This window comes from Vidua macroura, chromosome 3 (genome assembly GCF_024509145.1).
Source record: "Vidua macroura isolate BioBank_ID:100142 chromosome 3, ASM2450914v1, whole genome shotgun sequence".
Taxonomy (NCBI): Eukaryota; Metazoa; Chordata; class Aves; order Passeriformes; family Viduidae; genus Vidua; species Vidua macroura.
The window spans coordinates 71,412,357-71,436,042 of NC_071573.1; positions in this window are offsets into that span (position 1 = coordinate 71,412,357).

The window sequence follows — 23,686 nt, forward strand, 5'->3', positions numbered from 1 at the left end:
TTTCTGCCCTTAAACAAAACCTCCCCCCTTTCCCTTGGTAACAGCAGGGAAGCTCACAGCAGCAGGACACGGCACGCCGCGTTTCCGAACCCGATGCCCCTTTCGCAGCGCGGTAAGAAAACGAGCACGGGTCTTGCACGGGGCGATGTGCGAGCGGCCATCCAGAGCCTGCTGGGGGAAGGAGGGTTGGTAGAGCAATCAGCAGATCCCGGCACCCAATTTTTTTTCCTCCGATCCAAGTCAGCATGCTGGCTGAAGGAAGGACATCCTGTGATGATGGCATACAATGTCCTGTTTGTTTATTATTAAGAGCATTCCTGCTTCTCATTACAAAACAACCAGATGCCTTACTTCCTTCAGTGGTCCTGTCTCTTCAGCAAGGCGTCCTCGGGCTCAGAGGAACGGTGATGCACAATTCCATTTATAGCCATCCACAGCCCAGTGCAAATGCTAGCTGCTTCACTGTGAGGCAACTCTACTACTTTTCCTTCTTCTCACACGTCTGCAAGCATATTTCTCGTCACTTCCCTGGCACTTTACGTGGCAGCTAGTTTCACATTCTTCTTCTAAACATACATTCTTCTAAACATACACAGATCATATTCTAGGATGATCTCGGTATATTTCTTCACAGGAGAAAGGGAGAAGTGGGGAGGAGGGAAGTAGGTTTATGCAGTCGGGTGCCTGTCTGTCTCTCAAGGCGTACACAAACCCCTTTCCCTGAACCTGCTCCTCCTCCCACTGATAAAAAGACGTGTGGAAAGGATTACTTGCCATTTTGGGCCTGCGATGCTGAGAATAGCATATCTGTGTAAAGACCTTCCATGTGTGTGCGCTAACGCGGCAGGGCTCGTGGCAGCAGACCTAAGTAGGGCAACTGCTCGCAAGTGAGTGTCCTGGCTTAACTGCCACCACAGCGTAATTCCACAGCAGAGGTGGCCCGAGCACTGGGGCTGAAGGATATAAATGTAATTGGATATACCCTGTAAAACCGAGGCACATCCAAAATGAGGTCTAGGAAGGCTCTGAAGTAGGAAGAACCATTCATTAAAGGAGAGAAATCCGGCCTACTTGATTGGGTTAATTAACTGATGCTGAGTCACACTGCATAGAACAGAAAAACAATGTAGTCATACTGAAGGTGATTATTTTACCGAAAAATAGTCTCACTTCGAGAGGCAGCTGTTTCAGAGCTTTTCACTTCCCTGTTAGCTTGCAAGAAAAACAAAAAAAGGCGGGGGGGGGGGGGGCAGGGGGGAAACAAGAAGAAAAGGTTGATGTGTTTCCTTCAGGGACTGATCTTCTTAATGTGAAGGAGAGCAGGGGAAAAAAGCAAATCTGCTTTTCAAGGAACTGAGAATGCTTTTGGGCTGGAAAACAAGAGGAAGAAGAGATGAGATTAGATTAGATTAGATTAGATCACATCAGATGAAGTGAAATATTCATCAGGAGGATGCCAATATCCCAGGTCAATGCTGCTCTATCCCTGGAGCCTGGGGAGGTAAGTACAGCCTGTGAAGCCTATGGACATCAAATAACTCTGTGGCACGCTCTGAGGCTATCCTGAAATTAGCTCCAGGTGTCTCAGTGAAGCTGAGCCCAGAACTACCTTAGTGCAGGAGAAGGGGTTTTGCTGATGTGCAGATCCAACCTAGCAGTTTCTGATCTGGAATAAAACTAAGTTTATCAAGAAAAAGAGACAGAAACAAATTGTTAAGAATGTGGACTAAAGTAAGAATCACAGAGGAAACTCTGCCATTAAAGAAATATATAGACTGACCTTCTGACCTTCCTCCTTAAGACAGAAACATAAAAAGACACCGTGTTCAACCAGAAGTTTTCTGCTCTTTTACAGAAATCATTTGCACCAGTAGCTGCTATTGTCTAGAATGTGCAATCTCAAAATGTTGCTCATTTCAAAAAGAACATTTTTCGTAATATTTTATTTTTTTCCTTCTCACTCATAGAAAACCTCAATTACTGTATTAATCAGCATTTCTCAGGCAGCTCTCTCTGCAGCAGCTTTCAGCCTGGCAACAAATCATGAATGGCCCTAACAGCTCTGATCTCAGAAATCCCCATCCATTTCCTTTGATGCTATCACCACTTCAGCTCAACAACAAGCCTGTGCAACTCAGCCTCAGCTGCCACTGCTGCTGTTCTCCCTGTGCCTGCTGTAATTGTAAGGGGAAGAAGGAGGGAAAGGGAGCTGACTCTAATAGATGAAATTTCTTTAAAATTTGGAGGGGAGATAAAATGCACACAAGAGATTAAAGGAGAGTCTCATTTTCACATCCTCCCCTTCCCCAAACAAGGTCAGTGGCAGATTGACCACATCAAGGGTAACTACCAGACCCACCCCCATTTCCCACTTCCTGCATGTAGGCATCCTTGTGCTGGTAAACATTTGGGGACCAGTTGTGGTCATTATTGGAGAAGGTACATGATGTAGTTGCATGACTGCACATCTTTTAAAAGCCAACTGAGAAATCAAACTCTAAGAAGAACTTGCTTTCAAGTTCTGATATGCACTCATGTTTTGGGGCCACATTTTTGAAAACATGGTTGCTGTCAATTCAAGGGAAAGAGAGAGACCCAGCACACTTTAGTGACTGTGCAACAGGAAAAGTTATACTTTATTGTAAAAGAGAAGCTGTCTTCAGACTGGCCTGACCTTTGGAAAACCTGCCTGTGGGCTTCAGATATGATCTCAGAGGCTCTGTATGCCCTAGACAACTTCAGCTGGTATTGCCTACAAGGAGAGAAATTAAAATTGCACTTGAATCTACAAGAAGCTTTTTGCAAGGGCATTTGGGGTGGTGTGTGCTATAGCCAGGAGGCTTTTGAATTAACACATGCAGCTTTCAGGGACTGCCTTTAATTACAGAGCACCCTGGTCATTGCCTCGTAGCACTTCCAAATGCCAAACGTTTATTTTTATTTTCGTCTGGGCTGTGCAATACCAAGAGCAGATCTTTTGGCTGCACTCTCAGCTACTGCCTAGTGCAAGCCTTAACATCACTTTTGGTTTCTGTTGTTTTATCCTCTCAAGAAATTTTCCTTAAAAAGAGAAAAAAGGATTCAAACTAAAGTACCATATTCCATTTTGTTTCCCACTAGGCCTTATTAAAATACTGCTCAGAAGACGTATGAATAAGCCAAAACAATTCTCCTCCAATAGAATAAAAAAGTTCTCACAGCACACAGAGGCAAGAATTAAGCTTCAGCCTTTTCCTGTTGTTGAAGCTTGAGTTTGAGAAGAAGGAGCTGAAGCTGTCTGGGCCTATCAGGAGGGCAAGAAGGCTTGTGAGAGGATGGACCACAGATGTTCCCTTCTTGGTTACCATCAGCCTTCCCATCACACTTCTGAGCAATGGTAGTCTTGGGAAAGGTAGGGATGATAGTCAAGAGCCCATATAAGAACATTTTTACTGTCTTTACATGTTTCTACCAACACAAGTTTATACTGGACAAGAAAATCTGAGTACAAATTCTACCTTTCACGTCCCAACCTTGGAGTTTTGAATATTCTGTCTATTGTAACTGAATCTGAGGAAAAATGAGTGACAACTAGCCAGACTGTTCCAACTACTTTAACTACTTTCCAACCTTAGTGGTGACAAGAGGACTGATAAAAGAGTGTGCTTTGGAAAATTTTCATTTAAAATAGGCTGACTTCCAGATTGTCATGGAGGAGGGATGAGATGGTATGCATATATTAGAAGGCTCACTCTTGTGAATACTTCAGACATCAGCCCCATAACAAGCTCACAACAAGCTGAAATAATGAAGTCACCTCAGAATTAACTGTATTGTTTCAACTTTCATGTCTCTTCATGACACTTTTTGGGGTATTCTCTCTTCAACCTGCCTGGTAAGACACAGTGATACGAACAATGGTGAAACTTCAGACTGTGCTCCTGCACAGTTCAGTTTTTATGTCAGACACTCTCCAGGCTGCCCAATCTCCTGGAACTGATGAACACAGCAGAAGGAGGGCAAGATCCATGGGTGGAACTACGCCACTTTTCTGACAAAGAGCTGGCCACAGAGCGCATTTCAAAACAGATTAACAAAAACAACAGCTACACACCATGACAAAGTGCATGTGGTGGAAATGAAAATATTTACCCACAGATTATCACACATCCAGCAGTGTGACTACCATGCACTGAGCACTAAAAGATTCAAAATAGTGACTGTATGTTTAGAGATGATTAGGGAATCTGGAAGGGTTGGTCTGTAATACCAACTTTTTAAGCTTCTAAGAGTACAGTTGTCATTTCTCCACCTCTCCTACCCCAGGGTGGTGAAATAACAGTCTTTTCATACCTGTGTGTTGGCTGGGGGAGGGAAGAATTCCTCTGCTATTAAACACAACTTCTCATTAAATAGTTGACACCTTATCCTTCTTTAAATGTTGTAATGTTTACTTTGCAAAACCCAGGAAAGCTTTTAAAATAAAGATAGCAGAGAGATTCTTAAGCCGGGTGTCCTTGCTTATCTGCTCTTTATCAACCAGCTATTGTTTCTGGAGGAGCTCGTTGGGGAAGGTGGAGCAAAGGGGGTTAATGTTCAATAGGTATCTATCAGTTCCCCTGAAGGAATAGTGCTGCTGACAGAAGAGCAACACTGAGCTCTCAGCTACTTCCTGCAAATGTGACAAACCAGAGAGGGGAAAAAAACCCAAAACAACTGAGGGCTGCAGCCACTTCTTCTCTTTTTTTCTTCTTTTTTTTTTTTCCTCCCTCTCCCAAAACAACTAGTTTTAAGAAATACATTGTCCTTAGGAGAGATAATCCCACAATAGAGAGTCCATTAGAGGTATTAAAGCATTGGCAGCGCCTGATCTACAAGAAGGGCTCTGTCCTGACAATAGACAATTAAAGCTGATAAATCTGCACTACTTGTTGCCGTTCTAATTCCTCGTAATTGTATGCTACTTGTCCCTGCCTCCTGCGTCCAGGGATGAAGCATGCTTCTTTAATCTCCAGAGTACCTGACCTAGTTCCTATGTGGTCTTTTCAGGACCTGTTTTCTTCCCATCTGGACTTCTTCCCTCCTACTCTCCTTTCCTGCTTCTCTGCCCTAAGCATTAAGAAGAGGTTACGATAGAGGGCATAGAAAACACCAGAGCACAGCACCCGGATCAATAATTCTGGAGCCCCAGACAATGCACTAATCTGCAATAACAGCTAATCATGGTCAATTTGGCACACCAGTGATTAAACTGTACTTTTCATTAGGCTCAACAAGTAGAGCAGACGCACACTGACAATTCAAATTGCCCTATCAGTAAGAGCTGCCCAATTCACGTGCACTTCTGCATTTGTAGCTGCTGCATCACTAGACTTGCCAGACTAGGTGCTTTGTGGGGTCTTACCTGTTTTCTTTTGATATTTTATGAATTGGAACTCTTAGCTGTGTTTTCTATAAAAAGCAAGCCCTTGCCTTAATCCACTGCCACAAGTTCTCTTACTTAAAGGGCTCAGTGATGCTGAATTCAGGATGCTGAAAAATGATCATCGTGATTACATATTCCCTCCTGGTCCTAATGAAATTCTTGGGCTTATTTTATGTCTCAAAGATATTTGGTGGTTTTGTGAAATTTCTTTTTGTTTTTCATTGAATAAATCTTAGAAGCCTGCTGGCAACAGAGCAGAAGCATGAAAATGCATCACAGGACTCAGAAGATTGAAAGCAAGTAAAAATTATTTTGGATCTATTTATTTTTCAAACCAAACTGTTCAGCCAACCTCACAGAGTATTTGGAGACTCAAGAAGGGTTTGGATTTTTTTTTTCACCCCTGAACTTATGAACTAGCCACTACTGTGCCCACCTTGGAAATCTACACAGTTATTATCCTTTATATGTCATATTGAAAGTGACCTTCCTGTCACCCTCATAGAACAATTTCTTGTGACAACAGTTTATTCTGGTTGCAGTCACACCTAACGGACCCATTTTACAAACTGCCCTGAAAGTCTCACTCAAGAGTTTACCACAATCTTTCTCTAAAGCACAGCACCAAATTCCAGAACTCCTAGAGACCAACCCCACACACTCAGAGGTCTCCTTCTGTTTAACTTTAGCTTATCATCCTTGTAGTAACTTGAATAAGTGTTAAAACTGCACTTCAAGTTGCTCTTAAAAAAAAAAAAAAAAACGAGCTTGGAAGATGTCAAATGAAAGCAGGAAATGTCTATTCTAGTATTAATATTAATGAATCCCTAATGCATTTGCAACCCACTTGAGGTTAAGTCAGTAGAGTTCTTCTTCTGACAGCTATTCCTCATCAAACTACCACTGCTGAAGATGTTGATGCTTTCCCTTTTGCTCTGTAATCTCCAAATCAAGTTTAAATCACACCAGAGCCTACCACAAAATAATGTATTTTATCCTAAGTGAACACAAAGCCCTGGAGACAGCAGTTTAAAACAGCACACATGTCCGCTCAATTTATCATTTTAAGATAGGAAGCTGCTGCAACAAACAAAACACCTCCTTGAAAGTGGGACAGCAGCAGATTGCGGTGCAGAAAGCTCCGGGATCTTTTGTTTTCCTGGAGAGCAACAACACGGCTTTGCAGAGAAAGACAACAGCCTCCCCTTGCTGAAATCTAAATCAATTCATATAGGAAAGCCTGCCAACTGCTAGTTAGATGGTAGCAAAATATTGCAGATAATTCACTTTTCACGATAAAGCAGGAACAAGCAGGCATGCAGCACCCAGCAGGGGCTCAACTGATAAAACGGTGTCAAACTCAAACCATTTGTCAATTGGGAGGGAAGAGAGCAAGCTGAAAGATGGATTCAGGAAGTAGATTTATCTAGTGCGACACATTAACTAGTATAAATACTAAGGAAAAAGTAAACACATTTACCCAGCAGTATCTCTAGCCAGCAAAGAAAAGGCTTCTGAGCCTCAGACTCATGCTGGCCATCTAACCACTCAGCTGTCAGCTACAACAGCAGTAGCATTTTTCTTCTTGTGCAGGATTGCAGTGACATTTAATTCACGGCACTAAAAGGTTTTAATAAAAGTGTACATTATAATTAAGCAAAACAAAAGCGTGACTCGTGTGCTGTTCTAGTCTCCTCCCTCCACCCAGTAGCCAAACCAATAAAACCACCTTGGCAGCAAACAAGTCAGGTAACATACCCTGGAGAAGAGCACAGATTTGTTATAGAATCATTCACTTGGTGTCTGGCTTGTTCAAAACTGCCTTATCAGAAACTTCTGTGCCGGAGGCTCCTGCGGCAATGGAGGGGGCTGACAATGCAGGTCAGGCACAGTAATTCACCAACAGCGTAATGGGGGCACATAAACAAACTGGAATAATGCAGGGCAGAAGGGCTCTTTGGGTGTATGCTTTCCATTGGAAAGTATAAACAAATAACACAGTCTGTGCACGGCACATCTTGCTACAATCACTGGGATGAAGGAAAACATTTCAAAGGGCTTTAGGACACCAACTTACAGCTACGTGGCAACCTGTAATATCAAAGAATAGTGCAGCATATCAGCAAACCATTTTTACACTCAATCTAAGGCAAACCTCAAAGATTAACAGCAAAGTAAGTATTCTGCATCTCCCCCCACCATTCCCCTCCAAAAAAATAAAGAGTTAGTTCATAAAGAAAACTACAGCACAGTTCTTTGTTCAGCTGTACCTTTATGTATCCACACAGCACAGGTTCCCCACCTCCAGCTTATGCATCTCAGGATTTTAGTCCATATGGAAAGTCTGTCACTCACTCTCACACTCTTACACACACACGCATGCTCACGCACTCCACACCACACCCGCACTCTTGCTCCCCAACACACACTGCCTGGAACTGCTCCGAGGATTTTAGAATTTCCTCTTGCTAGCAGATTCCTCCCTCCCCTCACATCCACTCCACCCCGTTCTGTAATTAGGCTTAACAAGAACAATTAACAAAACAAACTCCTCTCCGCCTGGTGGCCTGATAATTCTGATTGTCATAATGTATTAAGATGTGTAAGCCAGTTTAAAATAAAGGTAAATTACAGCATTGCACAAGGGTCATTTTGCACCTATTTCTACTGCTTTTATTATAGGGATAATGAACATTCAGCCACGCCTTTAATTTAAAACATAAAACACCAAAACTCACATCTGAACAGCAGAACTCAAAATTGATGCTTTTGAACCAACAAGACTATTTTGATTTTTTTCCTAGTTTGCTAGAGGGCAGCTCCCTTCTCCTTTGCACAGCAAACTCCTTAAAAAGATTTTTCTTTATGGAGCTACTTTGTGATCCTAAACATTCAAGGTATAAAATCAAGTTTTAATGCATCTTCTGGCTTTACAGTTGTCCGTGAATAAACTGATTGCAATTGTTCCTTTTGCCCTGCCTGGTGTCTAATGGCATGGTACAGGAGACCCAAGCCATAACATTTTTCTGATGGTTTCTCTGTCCACTTTTAAGTCACTTTCCTTCAGCAAGCAAATCACATAACTTTAGTGTCAGAATCATAAAAAGACCCAGTTGAGGACTAACTGATTTCAGGTGGTCAGTGGAGAAACTTTGATGTTCTTTGATTTCAGTGGGCTATGGGTACAACACGCAGAGAAAATTTACAGACAGCCTGAATTCAGTTGGAAAACATATCAAGTTCTTGTTCTGCTTATACATTTTGTGAGTTTGTAAATGAAATGAGAAAACATATTAAAATCATAAGCACACAGAAGACATGAAAATAAAACCGGTTTGATATGTGACAGGGATTTGGGTTCATGCGAACTGAAAAAATCATTCTGTTCCCTCAGTTACGTACAGTCTGATTCACAATACCATCTGCCAACTAACCACAAACATTGTTTAAAAAAAGACAAAGAAGGAAAAAAGAAGGCTGGTGTTGCTAGTATATTGTTGGGATCGTGCAGTTTCTGATAAGCTAGCTGTGTTTTCCCAAGTCAATGATTTCATCTCTGCTGGGTGTCAACATTTACACAAGAATAATTTGGGGGGTCAGAAAGACATCAGCAAATGAGATTTCAAAAGGTTTCATAACAGCACAGATTGCTCAAACCCAAGGAAAGGAGGGTTTCAGAAGTTCACTCTTCTGCTTCTTCATTCCTCCTTCCCTGAAGCTGAGTCAAAGTTCTGTAAAAACCTACAGCCAACCATCAGATTTGCAAGACAACAGACTCACATAAAAAACCCCAAGCTTTGCAGCGAGACAAACACTCCAAAATGTCAGTAAATGGGAGACCTATTATGGTGCAAACTCAGGCATTCTTTCAATTGGTAGGAGATGCCAGGAGATCTAAGATTGTGTACAGAAGCTCAGTTCTGCAGTCTTGGCATAGGAAGCACCATCTTTTTCTCCACCTCATTCAGTGTTTAGAAAAAGAGTGCTGACTAGAAGAGCCATTTTTCCAGAATTTTTTCTCTCTCCTTTCTCTTATAAAGGCCCAGTGCCTTAATTTAACCACAGCCTGTTCAAATGAAGACAACCAATTTTGTCTTGTATTTTTCCACTTTGCTCATCAGAACAGCAGCACTTGAACGCTTCACAAACATCAAATAATGACTAATCTGATTTTCACAATACCTCCCCCATATGTTGATGAAGGTATTATTGCTATTCTTGCTCTGCAGAAGGGGTATGGAGACACAATGACATTAACATCAAAAGCATACATTACTTTTGGGATGCAGAGCAGCCGATTTACTCAGCACAGTGCATTATTTTTTATGTTCAAAGCATTTATCTTCCTGGCATCTGTGATGGCTCTGTGCTTTGCAGGGCTTCACATCAGCACCCAGGAAAGATGTCAAAATTATTGCCCACCTGCAAAAGGCCTTGCTGAGGTGAATTGGCCCAAATCTTATTCCGAATCACAGGTAGGAATAATACATAGTTCCAGAGCAGAGCTCACCTGCTCTGAGGAGAGCAGCACTTCCTGCCATGGCCATCTTACTTCCTTATGTAGCAGCAAATGAGATGGCGGGAAGAGGTGTCTTAAAGATAACATTTTATTACACCACCCCAATTCATCTCCCCTAGCAAGCTTGTCTTATGCCTGAATGAGGCACGTAGCCAGCTAACAGTAATTAAATGAGTAATTAAAGACTGTATCATAATGCATAAGAGGATCACATTGGAGTTAGGCAAACCTTAAACTCTGGAGAACTTGAATTTGCAATTTTAGTAAGGTTTTTCTACAGTTTTTATGCTGGTTTTTGAAACTGCAAATAGAAAAAGCAGAGATCTCATGACCTGGCACTATACTGATTGCCTACACAGATCAAGAACAAAGCTGAGGTATTCTGATCTGCCACAGGCAGACCTCTGCAGGGACACTGGCAGACCTGGCTCAGAGCAACCATACAGTTGTTTTTAGCAAGGTCAGCACAAGCATTGTAAGGGATAGGACACTTCTGTTGATGGGTTTCATCAGGTGATAGGCTGGCAGAGAAGGAATGACTGCTTTCAGGCATCTTGATTTCATGCCAGGTGTGGTGTGGAGTTTGTTCTTCCTCTTCCAGTGCTTGACTCAGACTTCTGATTGGTTTCCTTGCCCAGCAAGTCCTCAGCTTGTTCCTCCTGACCCCTCTTGTAGTTTCCCTTTCCAGTCACTCACATCTACCACTCCCACACCCAGGCTCATGTGCGCCAAGTCTTCTCATCAAGCCAGTTTCTGTCCCTCCTGGTTCCTCATCTGCACTGCACTACTTTCCTGTCTCACTTTAGGCAAATGTGACATGCTCTCCATCCCTATGTGCCTCTACTGCCCTGCTGACTAGCAGGCCTGGCCTCCACAGCCTCCTCATCAGCGTGGTGAAGTCAAGTCTGCAGGCATCTCCTGGTGCTTCTGTGCAGGCACGTAGCCCTGAGCTCAGTTCACACGTTGAGCAGACATGGTGTCAGGCCAACTGGAACTCCTGTGACTATGTTAGTATGGCACTGAGCCCGAGCTAATAAGCCCTGGTGAGAAGCCGGATATATTAGCTTGGGCTTAGCACTGTGCTAATGCAGCCAGGCAGCTTTTGGATCAGAGCTGGCTTACATCCCGCCCGCTTTTAACACCGAGCTTGCTCGTCTTCGTCTACAGTAACCCATAAAGATAAATCCCCTAGTCTTGTACTAACCTTACTCTCAGTTTCCCTCTTCCCTGACACTGCTGATCTCCAGGCATAGTCTCTCCTCCTTCATAATCCCCTCCAGGTTCAGCTCTTGTCCATAGGCTTTTAAAAACAGTTCCTTCTGATCACTCTCTGGCCTCAGGATGGTTTGCGCTGAGCACATGCTGAACACGCACTCCTCTGCTCTCAGCTCCAGTGTTCCATTCTGGACCCAAGAGTGTTTGCCCATTGAAGGGAGCCGTGATGCCCTTCTGCAGCTCCGGGGAGGGCTGCTCTGCCAATCCTCTAGGCTGGCTTCTAGCTCAAAAGCAATTCTCCTGCGTGTGGGAGTCAGAGATAGAAGTGGGGACATTACCAGAGTGTGTTCTGATCTTTCTCTGACAGAGAGCCAGTGCAAATGAAGCACATGTGGAGATCCAAGAACTGGGAAGTGCTCCTGACAGAGGGGATGGCATTTGAGCATCCCAGACAATGACAGTCACCACCCTCCCCTGCCACATACACTGCCCTTCCCCAGACCACTGAACCTGTCACTCAAACTTTTCTCCAAAATATGGAGGCTGTCATGGTGGAGAATACTTTTAAACAGAAAAGTCATCACACTCCTAATGTTAGCAATACAATTTTTATCATAGCCAAATTCTTGGAAATGACGGAACAGATTTTGGGGGGAAATGCATCCATAGGAAAATAAAATGCAAGAAACACCTGGGGCACACGTTAGGAGTTTGGTAGATTTATGAGAACCTTAAAGTGAGACCTCCTAATGCAAATTGTCTGCCTGTCTTGGCAATAGGTGATGCTAGCAGGGTACTAGATAGAGTTCCCTGAGATTTATTTTAAGGGCAAGTTATTGAAAACTCCTTTGTATGAGAATAAGAATATTTCCATCAGACACCAGCCACATACAAAGCACGTGCATAGATTTAAACCCTTTTTCCTTGGTCTGCTGTTCCTCTTTCAGCGACCCAGGCCAATGCACTAGAATTTTATTACTTATACAACATGGCATGGTTTGATAGAGACAGAGAGGATGCTCCTATTCCAGTAAGTTTATACAATTTTCTCCTTTTCTTATACTAAATCTTAATGGGAAATAGAAACAATGGAATGCTGAAACTCCTAGTTTTCATCACTGTTAAGATTAGAAAAGTAAACAAGTGACTATGTAATTGCAGTAGCTAGCTGTAATAAAACCAGATCCTTAAATGACTAATCTCATCACCGAATAATAATAATACCAGAAAATCTTTTTGAAAGAATAAATTTGCACCAGTCTGTCTCAGCATGTCCCTCTCATTTAAAACTATTAGCACTATGTGCACACAAATCAGGCAATGGGGAGTAAGGGAAGCTTGCAATCAGACCTAATGTCTTGCCTTCCTCTCAGCCCCCAGTACAGGACAGCCACTTCCTTTCTACAAACGCTTTGCTCAGATCTGTACACAAGACAGGCCACATCTTCCGGGGAGGCTCAAAGTCTTTGCAGACACACAGTTGCCTTCAAAGCATCACTGGAAATCTGTGTGGGAAGACTTTAAAATATTAAAACCATCCTATTCTCTTTTCTTCTAAGCCAACAACAAACCGCCTCTAAACTTATCTATCATTTCTCTGCTCAGTTTATTCTGGGCTGCAGAATAAACTTTCTGACTACTGAAAAAGATACACAAATGCATAAGCTGCACCACATGTGCAAAGGAAAATAAATAGAGAAAATGTGTATGTCCCTTCCAGGAAGACAGTTCTTTTCCAGAACATTAAAATTATGCACAAGCATTTCCTCTATTACAAGAAGCAGGCAAAAAGAAAGCTGGTGTGAAAAAAATGCATTTCCAAATGTAGTTTATCTATCCTAAATACAAACTGACTTACCTCTTAGATCAACACTTCATTGCCATCTTGTCTGATTTTCTTCTTCCACAAGTGAACACTTGCCCTCTAGCAGATTCATAAGTCATTTAAGCCATTGTCTTCAGTTTTAAGAAATCCCCATCTGAAAGTTCGCTACGGCACTTGTAACCACAGCCCGGCAGCAACAGGACGCGATGCTGCTCCTCCTCGCGCAGTGCTCGGGCAGCCAGCCCGTGCTTACCAACTACAGACCAGAGATTGTCATGTTTTCTGTTTCCCCGTTTCTACCCTGAGAGCCAGCCTGTGCAGCAGGATGACTTTCAGAGACACATCCTTCATACCCTCTCCTTGCTGCCAGATGTCCTCTGCAGCCAGTCCATTGCTTTCATTTTGTATTTCACAACAGCTTAGAAATTTTAATAAAAATTCCCAGGATACTACTCTGGAAAAAAAGTTATTATTCTTAAAGAAGGTGGAGAGGCCAAAAGAGCTGATGTCAGTTAAATCTTCTGAACTTCTCTAATCTGACATTTCTTTCTGACTGTCAAATCCAGGCTGCTGACAGTCATTTATATATTTATCCCTTTGAAATATGTCAAGCTGACAAGGTGTGAGGCAATACAGTGGTGATGCTGTTCCCTGAAACACCTGGCACATTTGCACTGTGCTATCACAACTCAGTGTGCAGAGAGAAGAGGGCACTAACAGACCCTCAGAGGCTCCTGACAAGTTTCTGTGGATGGATGCTCTGACCCCACAGATAATGATGAGGATGAATCAATTGGTTTAAGTCTGGCAAGGAAATAAAGACAAACAGGTACGAGAAATTCAGTGTACGTACTGGTTACTGAAAACAGGCAAGACACAGGGAAATATTTTTTCTGATTAATTTACATAAAAATAAATTTGACTTTTGTAGAGTTGATGTGATTTTGCAAATCACCACATTGAAGACATCTAAACAAAGTCCATCTGCATGTTTATAAACATGTACAAGTGTTTAAGGGACGCAATATGTTAAAAAAAAGTCAACAATAATGGTTAGTCTATGCTTCCAATTATATTCTTTCTTCAATTAGTCTTGAAGAAACTAACACCTCTATTAATCATTTCAATTAACTCCACGCACCACATGACATCCGCACCAGCAGCCCATATGTTGCGTTCCAATCACCCAAATATTAAAGCCTTTTTAATTGATTGATCTAAAGAACATTCAACAGGCTCAAGGTGGCAGCCAGCCAGGAAATCCCAAAAGAAGATGACAAAAAGGTGGGGGTGCTAAACCAGCTTCCCAATTTGTTTTTCCTCTTCCTCCAGGGTTCACTAAGTTAATCCAATCACAGCCCATAAAGCCCCTTTTTAATAAAATAAATAAATAGATAAGAGAACACACATGTTGGCTTTCCCCCAGAGAAGCCCCCTCCGCTAAAGCTGGAGAGCCATCCTGTTAAGAAAGTGCCGCATAGGAGGGTGAATTTTTTATCCAGCAGAAATATTTAGCTTGGCCGCCCGCCAGGGAATGCTGAAAGAATAGACTGAATTAGGGGATTTACCTTCCACGTGTTTGGCACGCGTCATTAGAGGCTCTGAAGAGCTTGACTCTTTCGCTCTCTCACTCTCTGTTTTTACTCCCCCCCACCAGAGCTTTGATGCAGAGAATAAAGTATGAGCTATAAGAGCGGTTGATGTGTTGCAGTTCCAAATGTTGGCACGGTGGCTTTTGTGCTGTCGAAGAAAACCGATGCCCGGTTTCTGAAGGTTTTCTTTTTTTTTTTTTAATTCCAGTCAGGTATGGGGTGATACATTTTAAAAGCATTTACTTTAACACAGAAAAAAAGAGCATGCTATTTTTCTTTCTTTCTTTTCCTAACAACAACAACAACAAAAAGTTTCTGAAGTTTTCTGTAGACAGATTTAAACTTGGAGAAAGTGGCTTAAAAGTAAATTCCATAAGTGAAACTCCAACCACAGAGCATTTAAGGAACTCGTTTGAAAGGTTAGTTTTGTAACAATAACCCATTAATTGCTCTGTCATTTGACTTTTATATGCTGTCATGTGGATTTAAGTTATTTTAAAAACCACTTCTTTACCTAAGTACTTTGGTCTTGCAAAAACCTATTAAAATCTATAACCAGAACATGTTAGTAGAGGTGGTTGGTCTATACCTCAAGTAACTTGAGCACCTTCTCAGAATTTCTGATTTGTGAAAGGAAAGGCTGTTTTAAGTTAGCCTCTGCCACCTTAACTTAGGGCAAAGAAAAAAAAAAAGAAAAGGAAAAAAACCCACAGTTTCCAGATTAATAAAAGCATAGAGGTCCTTAAACCAACAGTAAATGCAAATGTTTGTTTCTGGTACATGTGCCAACCCTGTTTACAGGGCAGAGTCTTGCAGATGGACTCCCAGTGCCACTAACACTCATTCACCGAGCTGGTGTGAGCTGGTGTGAGGGCCCTGCTGCAGCTGCCTCTGTTGTACTGTCTCATCACAGTATCAGATAAATTCAGACCCTATTCACTCACAGTTTTTACTGCTATCGATTAAAGCAAATCAGTTTAGAAGCTACCTGATGCCATGCTTACTCAAAGCAAGACTCAAGCAGGGTTTCTGAACTACAGTACTGGCTGTATCTTTATCCCATCTTCACTTGCAAAAAAAATCTGAGTCTGACTTCAGTTCAGCTAATTCATGCCACCAGATGACAGATCACATGTGAATTCTCACCTCTCTTTCAGTAAAACTAGTTCATTGGGCCTTGCATATCAGGAGATCCTGTGGGCTGCAAAAAAGCAACTTAAGGGATGGATACCAGCCCTCGGATGAAAATACAAGATATTAACTCCAACATCAGAAGGGAACTGAGGACCATCTCCTTGCTGAACCTAAAACACCTCAGCTGTAGGGACCTCCTCTTAGCTTAAGGACAGACCAATAGTTTATCGCTTCTTAAGTAAATCATTCATAATTCATAGCCAGGTTGAAAACCACACAAATAATGAGCTCTCAGTATTACTCAGCGGAAAGTAAGAACTGGAGTTTTCCACCTAAACCCGTAAAAGCTGACAAGTTCAGACATGGTTTTGTGAGCTCCTTCCTGGACCCCACGTTTTTAATTCAATTTAAAGAAAGCTAGGCAGCCACTTCCCCCCCTGTCTTTGAAGTAAAGATGTTAACATCCGTGCTAATAATACAAACTACCCCTTCTTTTATCAAAGGCTTCAGCAATTGCAAAGGCTTTCTTTTCATGACAAAGAAAAACTGCAAAGTAAAGCTGCCTGGTTCTGCTGCTAACAGAGCAGGTTTGGCTCTGTACACTGCACAGATGCCAGCCAGTGCCCAAAGCACTGCTTTATAAATTCATAGAATTGTTTCAGTTACAAAAGACCCTTAAGATCATATAGATCTTAAAGATCATTCCAACCATGAGTCCACCACTGCCGAGTCCACCACTGCCAAGTCCACTGCTAAGCCATGTTTCTAAGTGCCACAGCTATATGGCTTTTAAATACGTCCTCCTAGGATGGTTGCTCCACCACTTCTCTGGGCAGACTGTTTCATTGCTTGACAACCCTCTCAATGAAGAATTTTTCCTAATGTATCCAATCAGAAACTGCCCTTTATGCCAGAGGCTGTTTCATTTTGTCATAGAGAACAAGTCCTCACTGAGCCTCCTTTTCTCCTGGCTAAACCATTCCAGCTCCCTCAGCTGCTCCTCATAAGACTTTTTCTCCAGATCCTTTACCAGGTTTGCTGCCTTTCTCTGGACTCACTCTGGCACCTCAGTGTCTTTCTTGTGGTGAGGGACCCAGAGCTGGACACAGTGTTTGAGGTACAACCTCACCAGTGCTTTAGTACAGGGTCCTGGTCACTGGCTAGGTCCTGCAGACCACACTGTTGCTGATCCAAGCCAGGATGCCACTCGGTTTCTTGGCCACCTGGGCACAGGCTGGCTCATGTTCAGCCACTGTCAGCTGGCAGCCTCAGGTCCTTTTCTGCTGGGCAGCTTCCCAGACACTCTTCCCCCAGCTTGTAGTGCTACTTGAGGTTCTTGTGAACCAACTGCAGGAGCCAGCATTTCACCTTGCTGGACCTCAGACAGTTTGCCTTGGCCCATTGATCCAGCCTATCCTGTCCAGATCTCCCTGTAGAGCCTTCCTACCCTCCAGCAGATCAGCACTCCTGCCCAACTTGGTGTCATCTGTGAACTGACTGAGGTAGTTGATATTAAACAAATCTGGCCCCAGTACTGAGCCCAGTACTGGGCTCACCAGTACCACTGGTGACCAACTGGATGTCATCCATCATTTTTACCCAGTGAGTAGTGCCCCTATCCATGCCATAAACAGCCAGGAGATTGCTGTGGGAGACTGTATCAAAGGCTTTACTGAAGTTCAGGTAGACAACATCCACAGCCTTTCCCTCATGCCCTAAGTGGGTCATCTGGTCATAAGGAGACCAGGTTAGTCAAACAGCACCTGCCATTCATAGATCCACACTGGCTGAGCCTGATCCCCTGGTTCTCTTTTATGTGTCAAGATGATTTGCTCCAAAACCTTTATGTTTCCAGTGGAGTGTCTTTGCTGCTAACTGAATCTCCAGATGACTGGCCATGCAGAATTTGAGTACTGTACACTAGTACCATTAGAAACTGTGACACATAATTCCCCACCAGTTGTTTCCATCTTATCAGAAAACAGAGCGTGTACTCTGGACTGACAGTCCCAAATGGGAAAATTCCTCTGTGGAAAGACTGCAAGTTTAATAAAAGGTGAATGAGTGAATGAACCACTGAGAGTAACTCAGTTGGTTAGAGCATGGCGCTAACAATGTCAAGGATATGGGTTTGATCCCTATATAGGCCATTCACTGAAGAGATGATCCTTGTGGGTCCCTTCCAATTCAGAATATTCTGCAAATTGAGATGTGTATGCTTCAGACTTGGATTCCATGACAAAGTGCCACAGGGCAGCATGTGCTTCTCAGTAAGGGAAGGCTTCCCTGTAAGGTAAGGCAGGCAGTTTTCCCCACACTGCTGGCACAGAGCTGTTTTCCTGTAAAACACCATTGACACAAAAGGTGCATTTCTGCAGCTCTGGCTCCCATCATGTATGATCCCAGGGACATGTGGATTTCTGTGTCTATGACTGAAAAATGCCTGCCTGCTTTACTTCTTTAGTAGATACAGTGAGGCCAAGTGTATTTCAGTATTGTGATTGATAATTTGAAACCTGGGTCAAATAACAGAGAACATTGGCCTGACAATGTCAGTTCCATGGCAAATTGCTTGATATATGTGTCACCCTTAAAACAAACTTGTGTTTCAAAACAGTCTGCTTATCATATTTACAGAATAAAAATATGACCTTTAAAGTGAAATAAAAGAGCTCCTTTTTCCTCCCCACATCTCCTCTCTCTGTGTTTTTAATTAAAACCATGAACCAACACATGTATCCATCCTTCCTTCTGTAATAGCTTGGGATTCCACTCTCAAATACTATACAGATAAAACGAACATATATGTGTTAGCGATTCGCAGTGCAGTAAATTCTCCTTTCCAAACCTGCCGTCTTCATTAAAATCTTATTTGCTTTGTAATCTCCTTTGATCGCTAAAGTTATAAGAAGCCCCCTCCTCTTCTTTTGATACTATCAGTGTAGCTTTTGACCAGAGAGCGTGATGAATTAAATGTATGACAGATATGACAGGTGAGGAGTGCTTGGAGAGGGCTTAAACAGCAGGGATAAGACAAAGCCTCCATTTAAGAACAAAACCCCTACCCGATGGCTAGCCCGTTAATGACCAACCACTCTATTTGTCCTGGTGGATGAGGAGCAAGCTGATACTACAGACAAAGCTTTGTTAGCCATGGGGCTGTTCTTCAATCAGGCCACACAACCAACTAATTGAAATGCCCAGTTTTTTCCCCCTCAGGATTTGATATACAAGCCAGGGGGTTTGTAGGTATACTCTTTCCTTTTTCTTTTTTTTCCCCTTGTAATGTATTAATTCAGCCATCACAAGTTTACAGCTGGACTAAGTGGAATTACACCATATAAACCTAAAAATCTATCTGCAGGGATCCAGCTAAGCCCTGGAGAGAGACTAGTCCAGCAATACAAATCCAAGGAAATTTGGAAGTCAATCCATTAGGATTACCAAGCCTTTGATTTTGGAAGTCACAGGCTCAAAATATGGAAGTGATGAACTCCATCTTCCTTCATTTTAGCCTCTTTTCAGAGGACTTACTGACCCCATTTTTTTTTTTCTGTTAAAACACATTGATAAATGTGAATGGAATTATATTGGGTTTCCACTATATTTTAAATGAAGGAAGACATGAAAATATCTGCCTTCCTGAACTTGTGGGTAACATATCCTTTAAAATTTCATACATATTTTCTACATATTTGAAACTGCCACAAGCAAAGTCATAACTCTTCTCATCAGCTAAAGGCCCCTGTCCCCCTCTTTAAGGTTCATGTTAACTTCCAGTGTGGCGTGCTGCACCTAAACATGGAGCTTCAGGCACTGGAAACTGTAAACCACTGGCTGCTTCCCAGAGGTGAAGAAATCTCTGTGCCCCCTGCAGACCAGGATTATATTCTCAATGGGCAGTCTCTCATTTTAGCTCACCAATCTGAGGTTAGCAGAAGGCCAGGAGTTTCCAGGGGTAGGTGTCAATGCAATATTCACTGTTAAACACAAATGGTAAAGAAAAATTAGATTACAGGGATGTAGAAATGATCTGGGTATAATGGAAAACACTACCTGAAACAAGAATTTTCACCTTCAGAAGAAATTAATTTTTTATCTCTTTGCTCCTTCCTGTCCTGCTCTCACAGTGTACTGTGGCTGAATAATTTGTGCTGGTATCAGGAAACCTGGGTTCTGTTCTTAGCTCTTCCACAGGCCCAGTATGTGGCTTCTGGCAAACCTCAGACCCTTTCTGTGCCTCAGTTTCCCTATAAAAAATGCAAATATTCCTACCTATTTCAGAAAAAGTGTGGTCCAGTGGTTTAAACCATAGAATCAAGATGTCTGAATTCTCAAACTGAATATGGTATCAATTTCTGCAGTCTTTGAAGCAACTACCCTTACTGACCCAAGGGGTCAGCTTCCCCTGGGAAATGCTGAATGGCCAGAACCCAGGCTTCCCAGTAGAACATATGTGCTACTTTCTGGGTAAGTGGTGTTTCTGTCTGGATAAGAGCTCAGCCTCACCTCACAGTGAGACCACTTACATGAAATGCAAAAGAAAAGACCGTCCAAGCTACAGCCAGCAAAGCTTTTGGGAGCTGCTCTCACTAGAAGGCCACAGTGACCTTCTCTCGGAGTGCTCGTCTGCAGACCACCCAGCAGAGCTGGCCTGACTCTGGCTCAGCCATTACACTCCTAATTCAGCATGTGGAGGCGTAAGGCCAAAGTTCCAAAGCTTAACCATGCAGGACAAAGGGCTGAAATGACAGCTTTCCCCTTCCCCAGGGAGCACCCTGGAACTTTTGGCCATTTTGCAGCAAACCACTGTGGCTCTCACGCTCTCTCGTCCTCCACTTCTCCTCCATGAAAACTCCCCCAAAGTTTTGAGTCCATTCAACTCAGAATAAGTAGCAATTTGAAAACTTTTGGAGGGCAGAAAAAGCACTTCCTGTCTGGCTCTATCTCATGGTTCTCTGACTCACTGGACAATTGCAAAGGTTAGTTAAATAATGTTTAGATGTTCGTGATACGTAAAGCCCCAGACAAATGGTGTTAATATTATGATGCATAAAACTGTCATTCAAAGAGAACAACCTTATAGAAATAAAGAGGAGAATATTGTTAACCTCACAGAAATAAACATTTTTTCCTTATGGACTCCAATAAAGATAGGCAAAGTTGTTACCAGGATTGTCACTAACCTTGTACTGAAAAAAACTGGACTGATTTTTAGGAAAAGAGCATAGAGATTCAGATCAGTAAATCTAGGGGAAGGGGGGGGTGCAGGAAACAAAAAACCCTCATTAATCTGGTGTATTTTGTTTTCGAATGTGCAGATCTGAACGGAAGCTGCATTTTTTTCAGACAGCTTTCCAATCTCCCTATTAGATATAATGTTATAGTCTTATTACACATGTTGCCTACTAGATGTGCTCTGACTTTTATAGATGTCAACTCCATTTCTTAATTCAAGACATTTGTCTCTTGTGATCTCTGCGCCTCTGGGTTAGAGTTCCAGCCAAAGAGGTGAGCCAGCTTTGTATTTGCAAAGCAGCCATAAAATCCTCTGGTGCTACATCCCTGAATACTGCTGCTGCCCTGCAAAAAGGCCTGGATTTTGTCTGTCTGCAGCTCAGCACCCAGAAAGGACATTTTGCAGAAGGGCTCAGTGGACATTCAGGAAAACTGCTTTCAGGACCTTATCTGAAGGACAATACTTAACTTTCACCACCTGGGCCTGGCCCCTGAAAGGAAACAGTCACACTCAATAATTGTCTTTTTCTAGACAATTACTATTTAATAAAACCTCCAGCTGATATTAACTGGTGGAAAAAAGGCTATTTTTAGTCAGGACAGTGATTCTCCCTCACTCCTTTCATCTATGAGTAATGTATTTCCTTTTGCTCTCAGTACCACAAACCAGTCCACACCAGATGCTCAGTATTAGGTAAAATTAAAAATGTGGGCATCATACCCTTTGAAAGATGCTTTGAACTCAAATTAATATACCTAAACCCACTATTTAAATTAAAGATATCCTGTCTCTCTGCTGTGTAGTTTTCCCTTTTATCAGAAGGGGAATTTTAGTCCATTTAAAGGTTTTTTGGTTCAGCTCCACAGACCACTCTTTGACTTAACAACACATTGTAATTTCCTTTTAGCCACAAGAATAAAGGAAATGTATAGAAGCAACACCATAATCTTGTCAAGCACTCTCTTTCGTTTCCCTGAACAAGCCTGTTTGAGAAAATGTGAAGCCTAAGATTTTTAAGATGTTATCTGGAAGATGTTTAGATCATGGAACACTTTTATTGAAAACAGATGTATGTATTTTTATGCATCTACTGATGTACCCACACACATAAAATATATGCCTACTAAATTCTTTTATGGACAAGAACAGAACAGTCTGAAACCTGAAGAGGTTTTTCAGACTTCAATCCTCTTGCCTCAGCATTTTACCTTTTCCAGACTTTTGCCCTGAATCTGCACGAATACTTGAGAAAGCCCCACCAGGGAAGTAACAACCAGGGAGCGCCTGCTCCCACATTCACCTGTGAGCAGGGCTCTGTAACTGCTGTCACAAGGAAAAATGTGGGAGCAATGTAAAATGCATTGATTTCTCATGTATCTCTATGCATATATGTAAAACGGGCTCCTGCGTGACTTGTGCCATTTATTTGCATCTTTGATCTTTTTCAGAACACAATTATTTAAATGCGACTGCTCTGCTTCTGGAGCTACAGGACTCGAGCAGTTTGCTGAATGTAATCAGACTTTACATTTCATAAACACCAAACACCACCCACCGTCATGTTTAGTCCATCCCCTCCTGATGCCGCTCTTGATGTCATCACTGACAATGTTCAAACTACAGGCAGAGGTGTAAGAGTTGTGTCTTCCCTTTGGCACTGAACCATGGAGCTGTGAGTGCCCTGGTTTAGGTTCCGTGGGACCAGGAGCCACATCCTGTCACACACAGCAAGCCTGGGAGGCGCCCCCACGTGCTCTGGGGCATTCAAGTGTGCCTGGGATGCTGCTCCCTCTGCAGACCCCAAGGTCTCTCTTGGTCCTTGGTAGCTTTGCCAAGATGCTGGTGAGGCACTGGAGGACAGCTGAGCCCTGGCCATGGCACAGCAGAGGGAGGTGGACCCATGAGGAGAAAACCCAACCACCAGGCTGTAGAAAGTGGTGCTGCTGAACCTGCTGTACTGGACAAGTGGAGAGGTAATAGTTGGCAGTGCTAATGATGCCATGAAAACTACTTCAGGACAAGGCAAAAGAGCAAGACAAGCATCTGCAAGTTCTCTCAGTGCTGGTTAGACAGTGATAGTAAGAAAGTTTATCCCCAGGAGCTTTCTCCTCACTGAGGGTGTTGAGTTAACTGGAGGTGACCTCTCACTGACCCACAGGCAGCATCTGCAAGTGGTGTGTGGCAGTGGCGGCCAGGAAGCACTTCGGCCAGGAAGCACTTCTCCCAAACAGCGCCTTTCAAAATACCACTCCGAAAAGCAACAGCTGAGGTGAGCCAGGAGTCAGCCACTCAGCCCTGTCCAGCATGGAGGACTCCCTGCAATCTCCCTTCACCCTCCTGGGATTTCATCCATCTTCATTCGCTTTTGCTTGCTGCCATTTCCTCTGGCTTTTCAAATCTGGGACACTGGTAGCTATTATTCATTCTCCTGTTTCTTACCAACCATGCAGCTAAGAGCTGCAACTTTCCATCAATAAATACCACATCAGTTGTTATTTAGGTATTCTTTTAATCACTGCATTTTTTTCTCAGGTACTTCTTGAGCAAAAGCAGGCTTTACTGCATTATTACAGTTAAGAAATCTAAGAGAGAAATATCTCAATGCAGTTACTAAGTGCCACTCTGGGTAACCACAAAATAACTTGCTAATGAAAACTCTGAATAGGAATGAAAATATAACTGAGGTGTAAAGAAAGTAACTGTCCAAACCATTTGTATTTTAAGCAAGTATGAACAAACCTCTTCATTGTGTACCCTT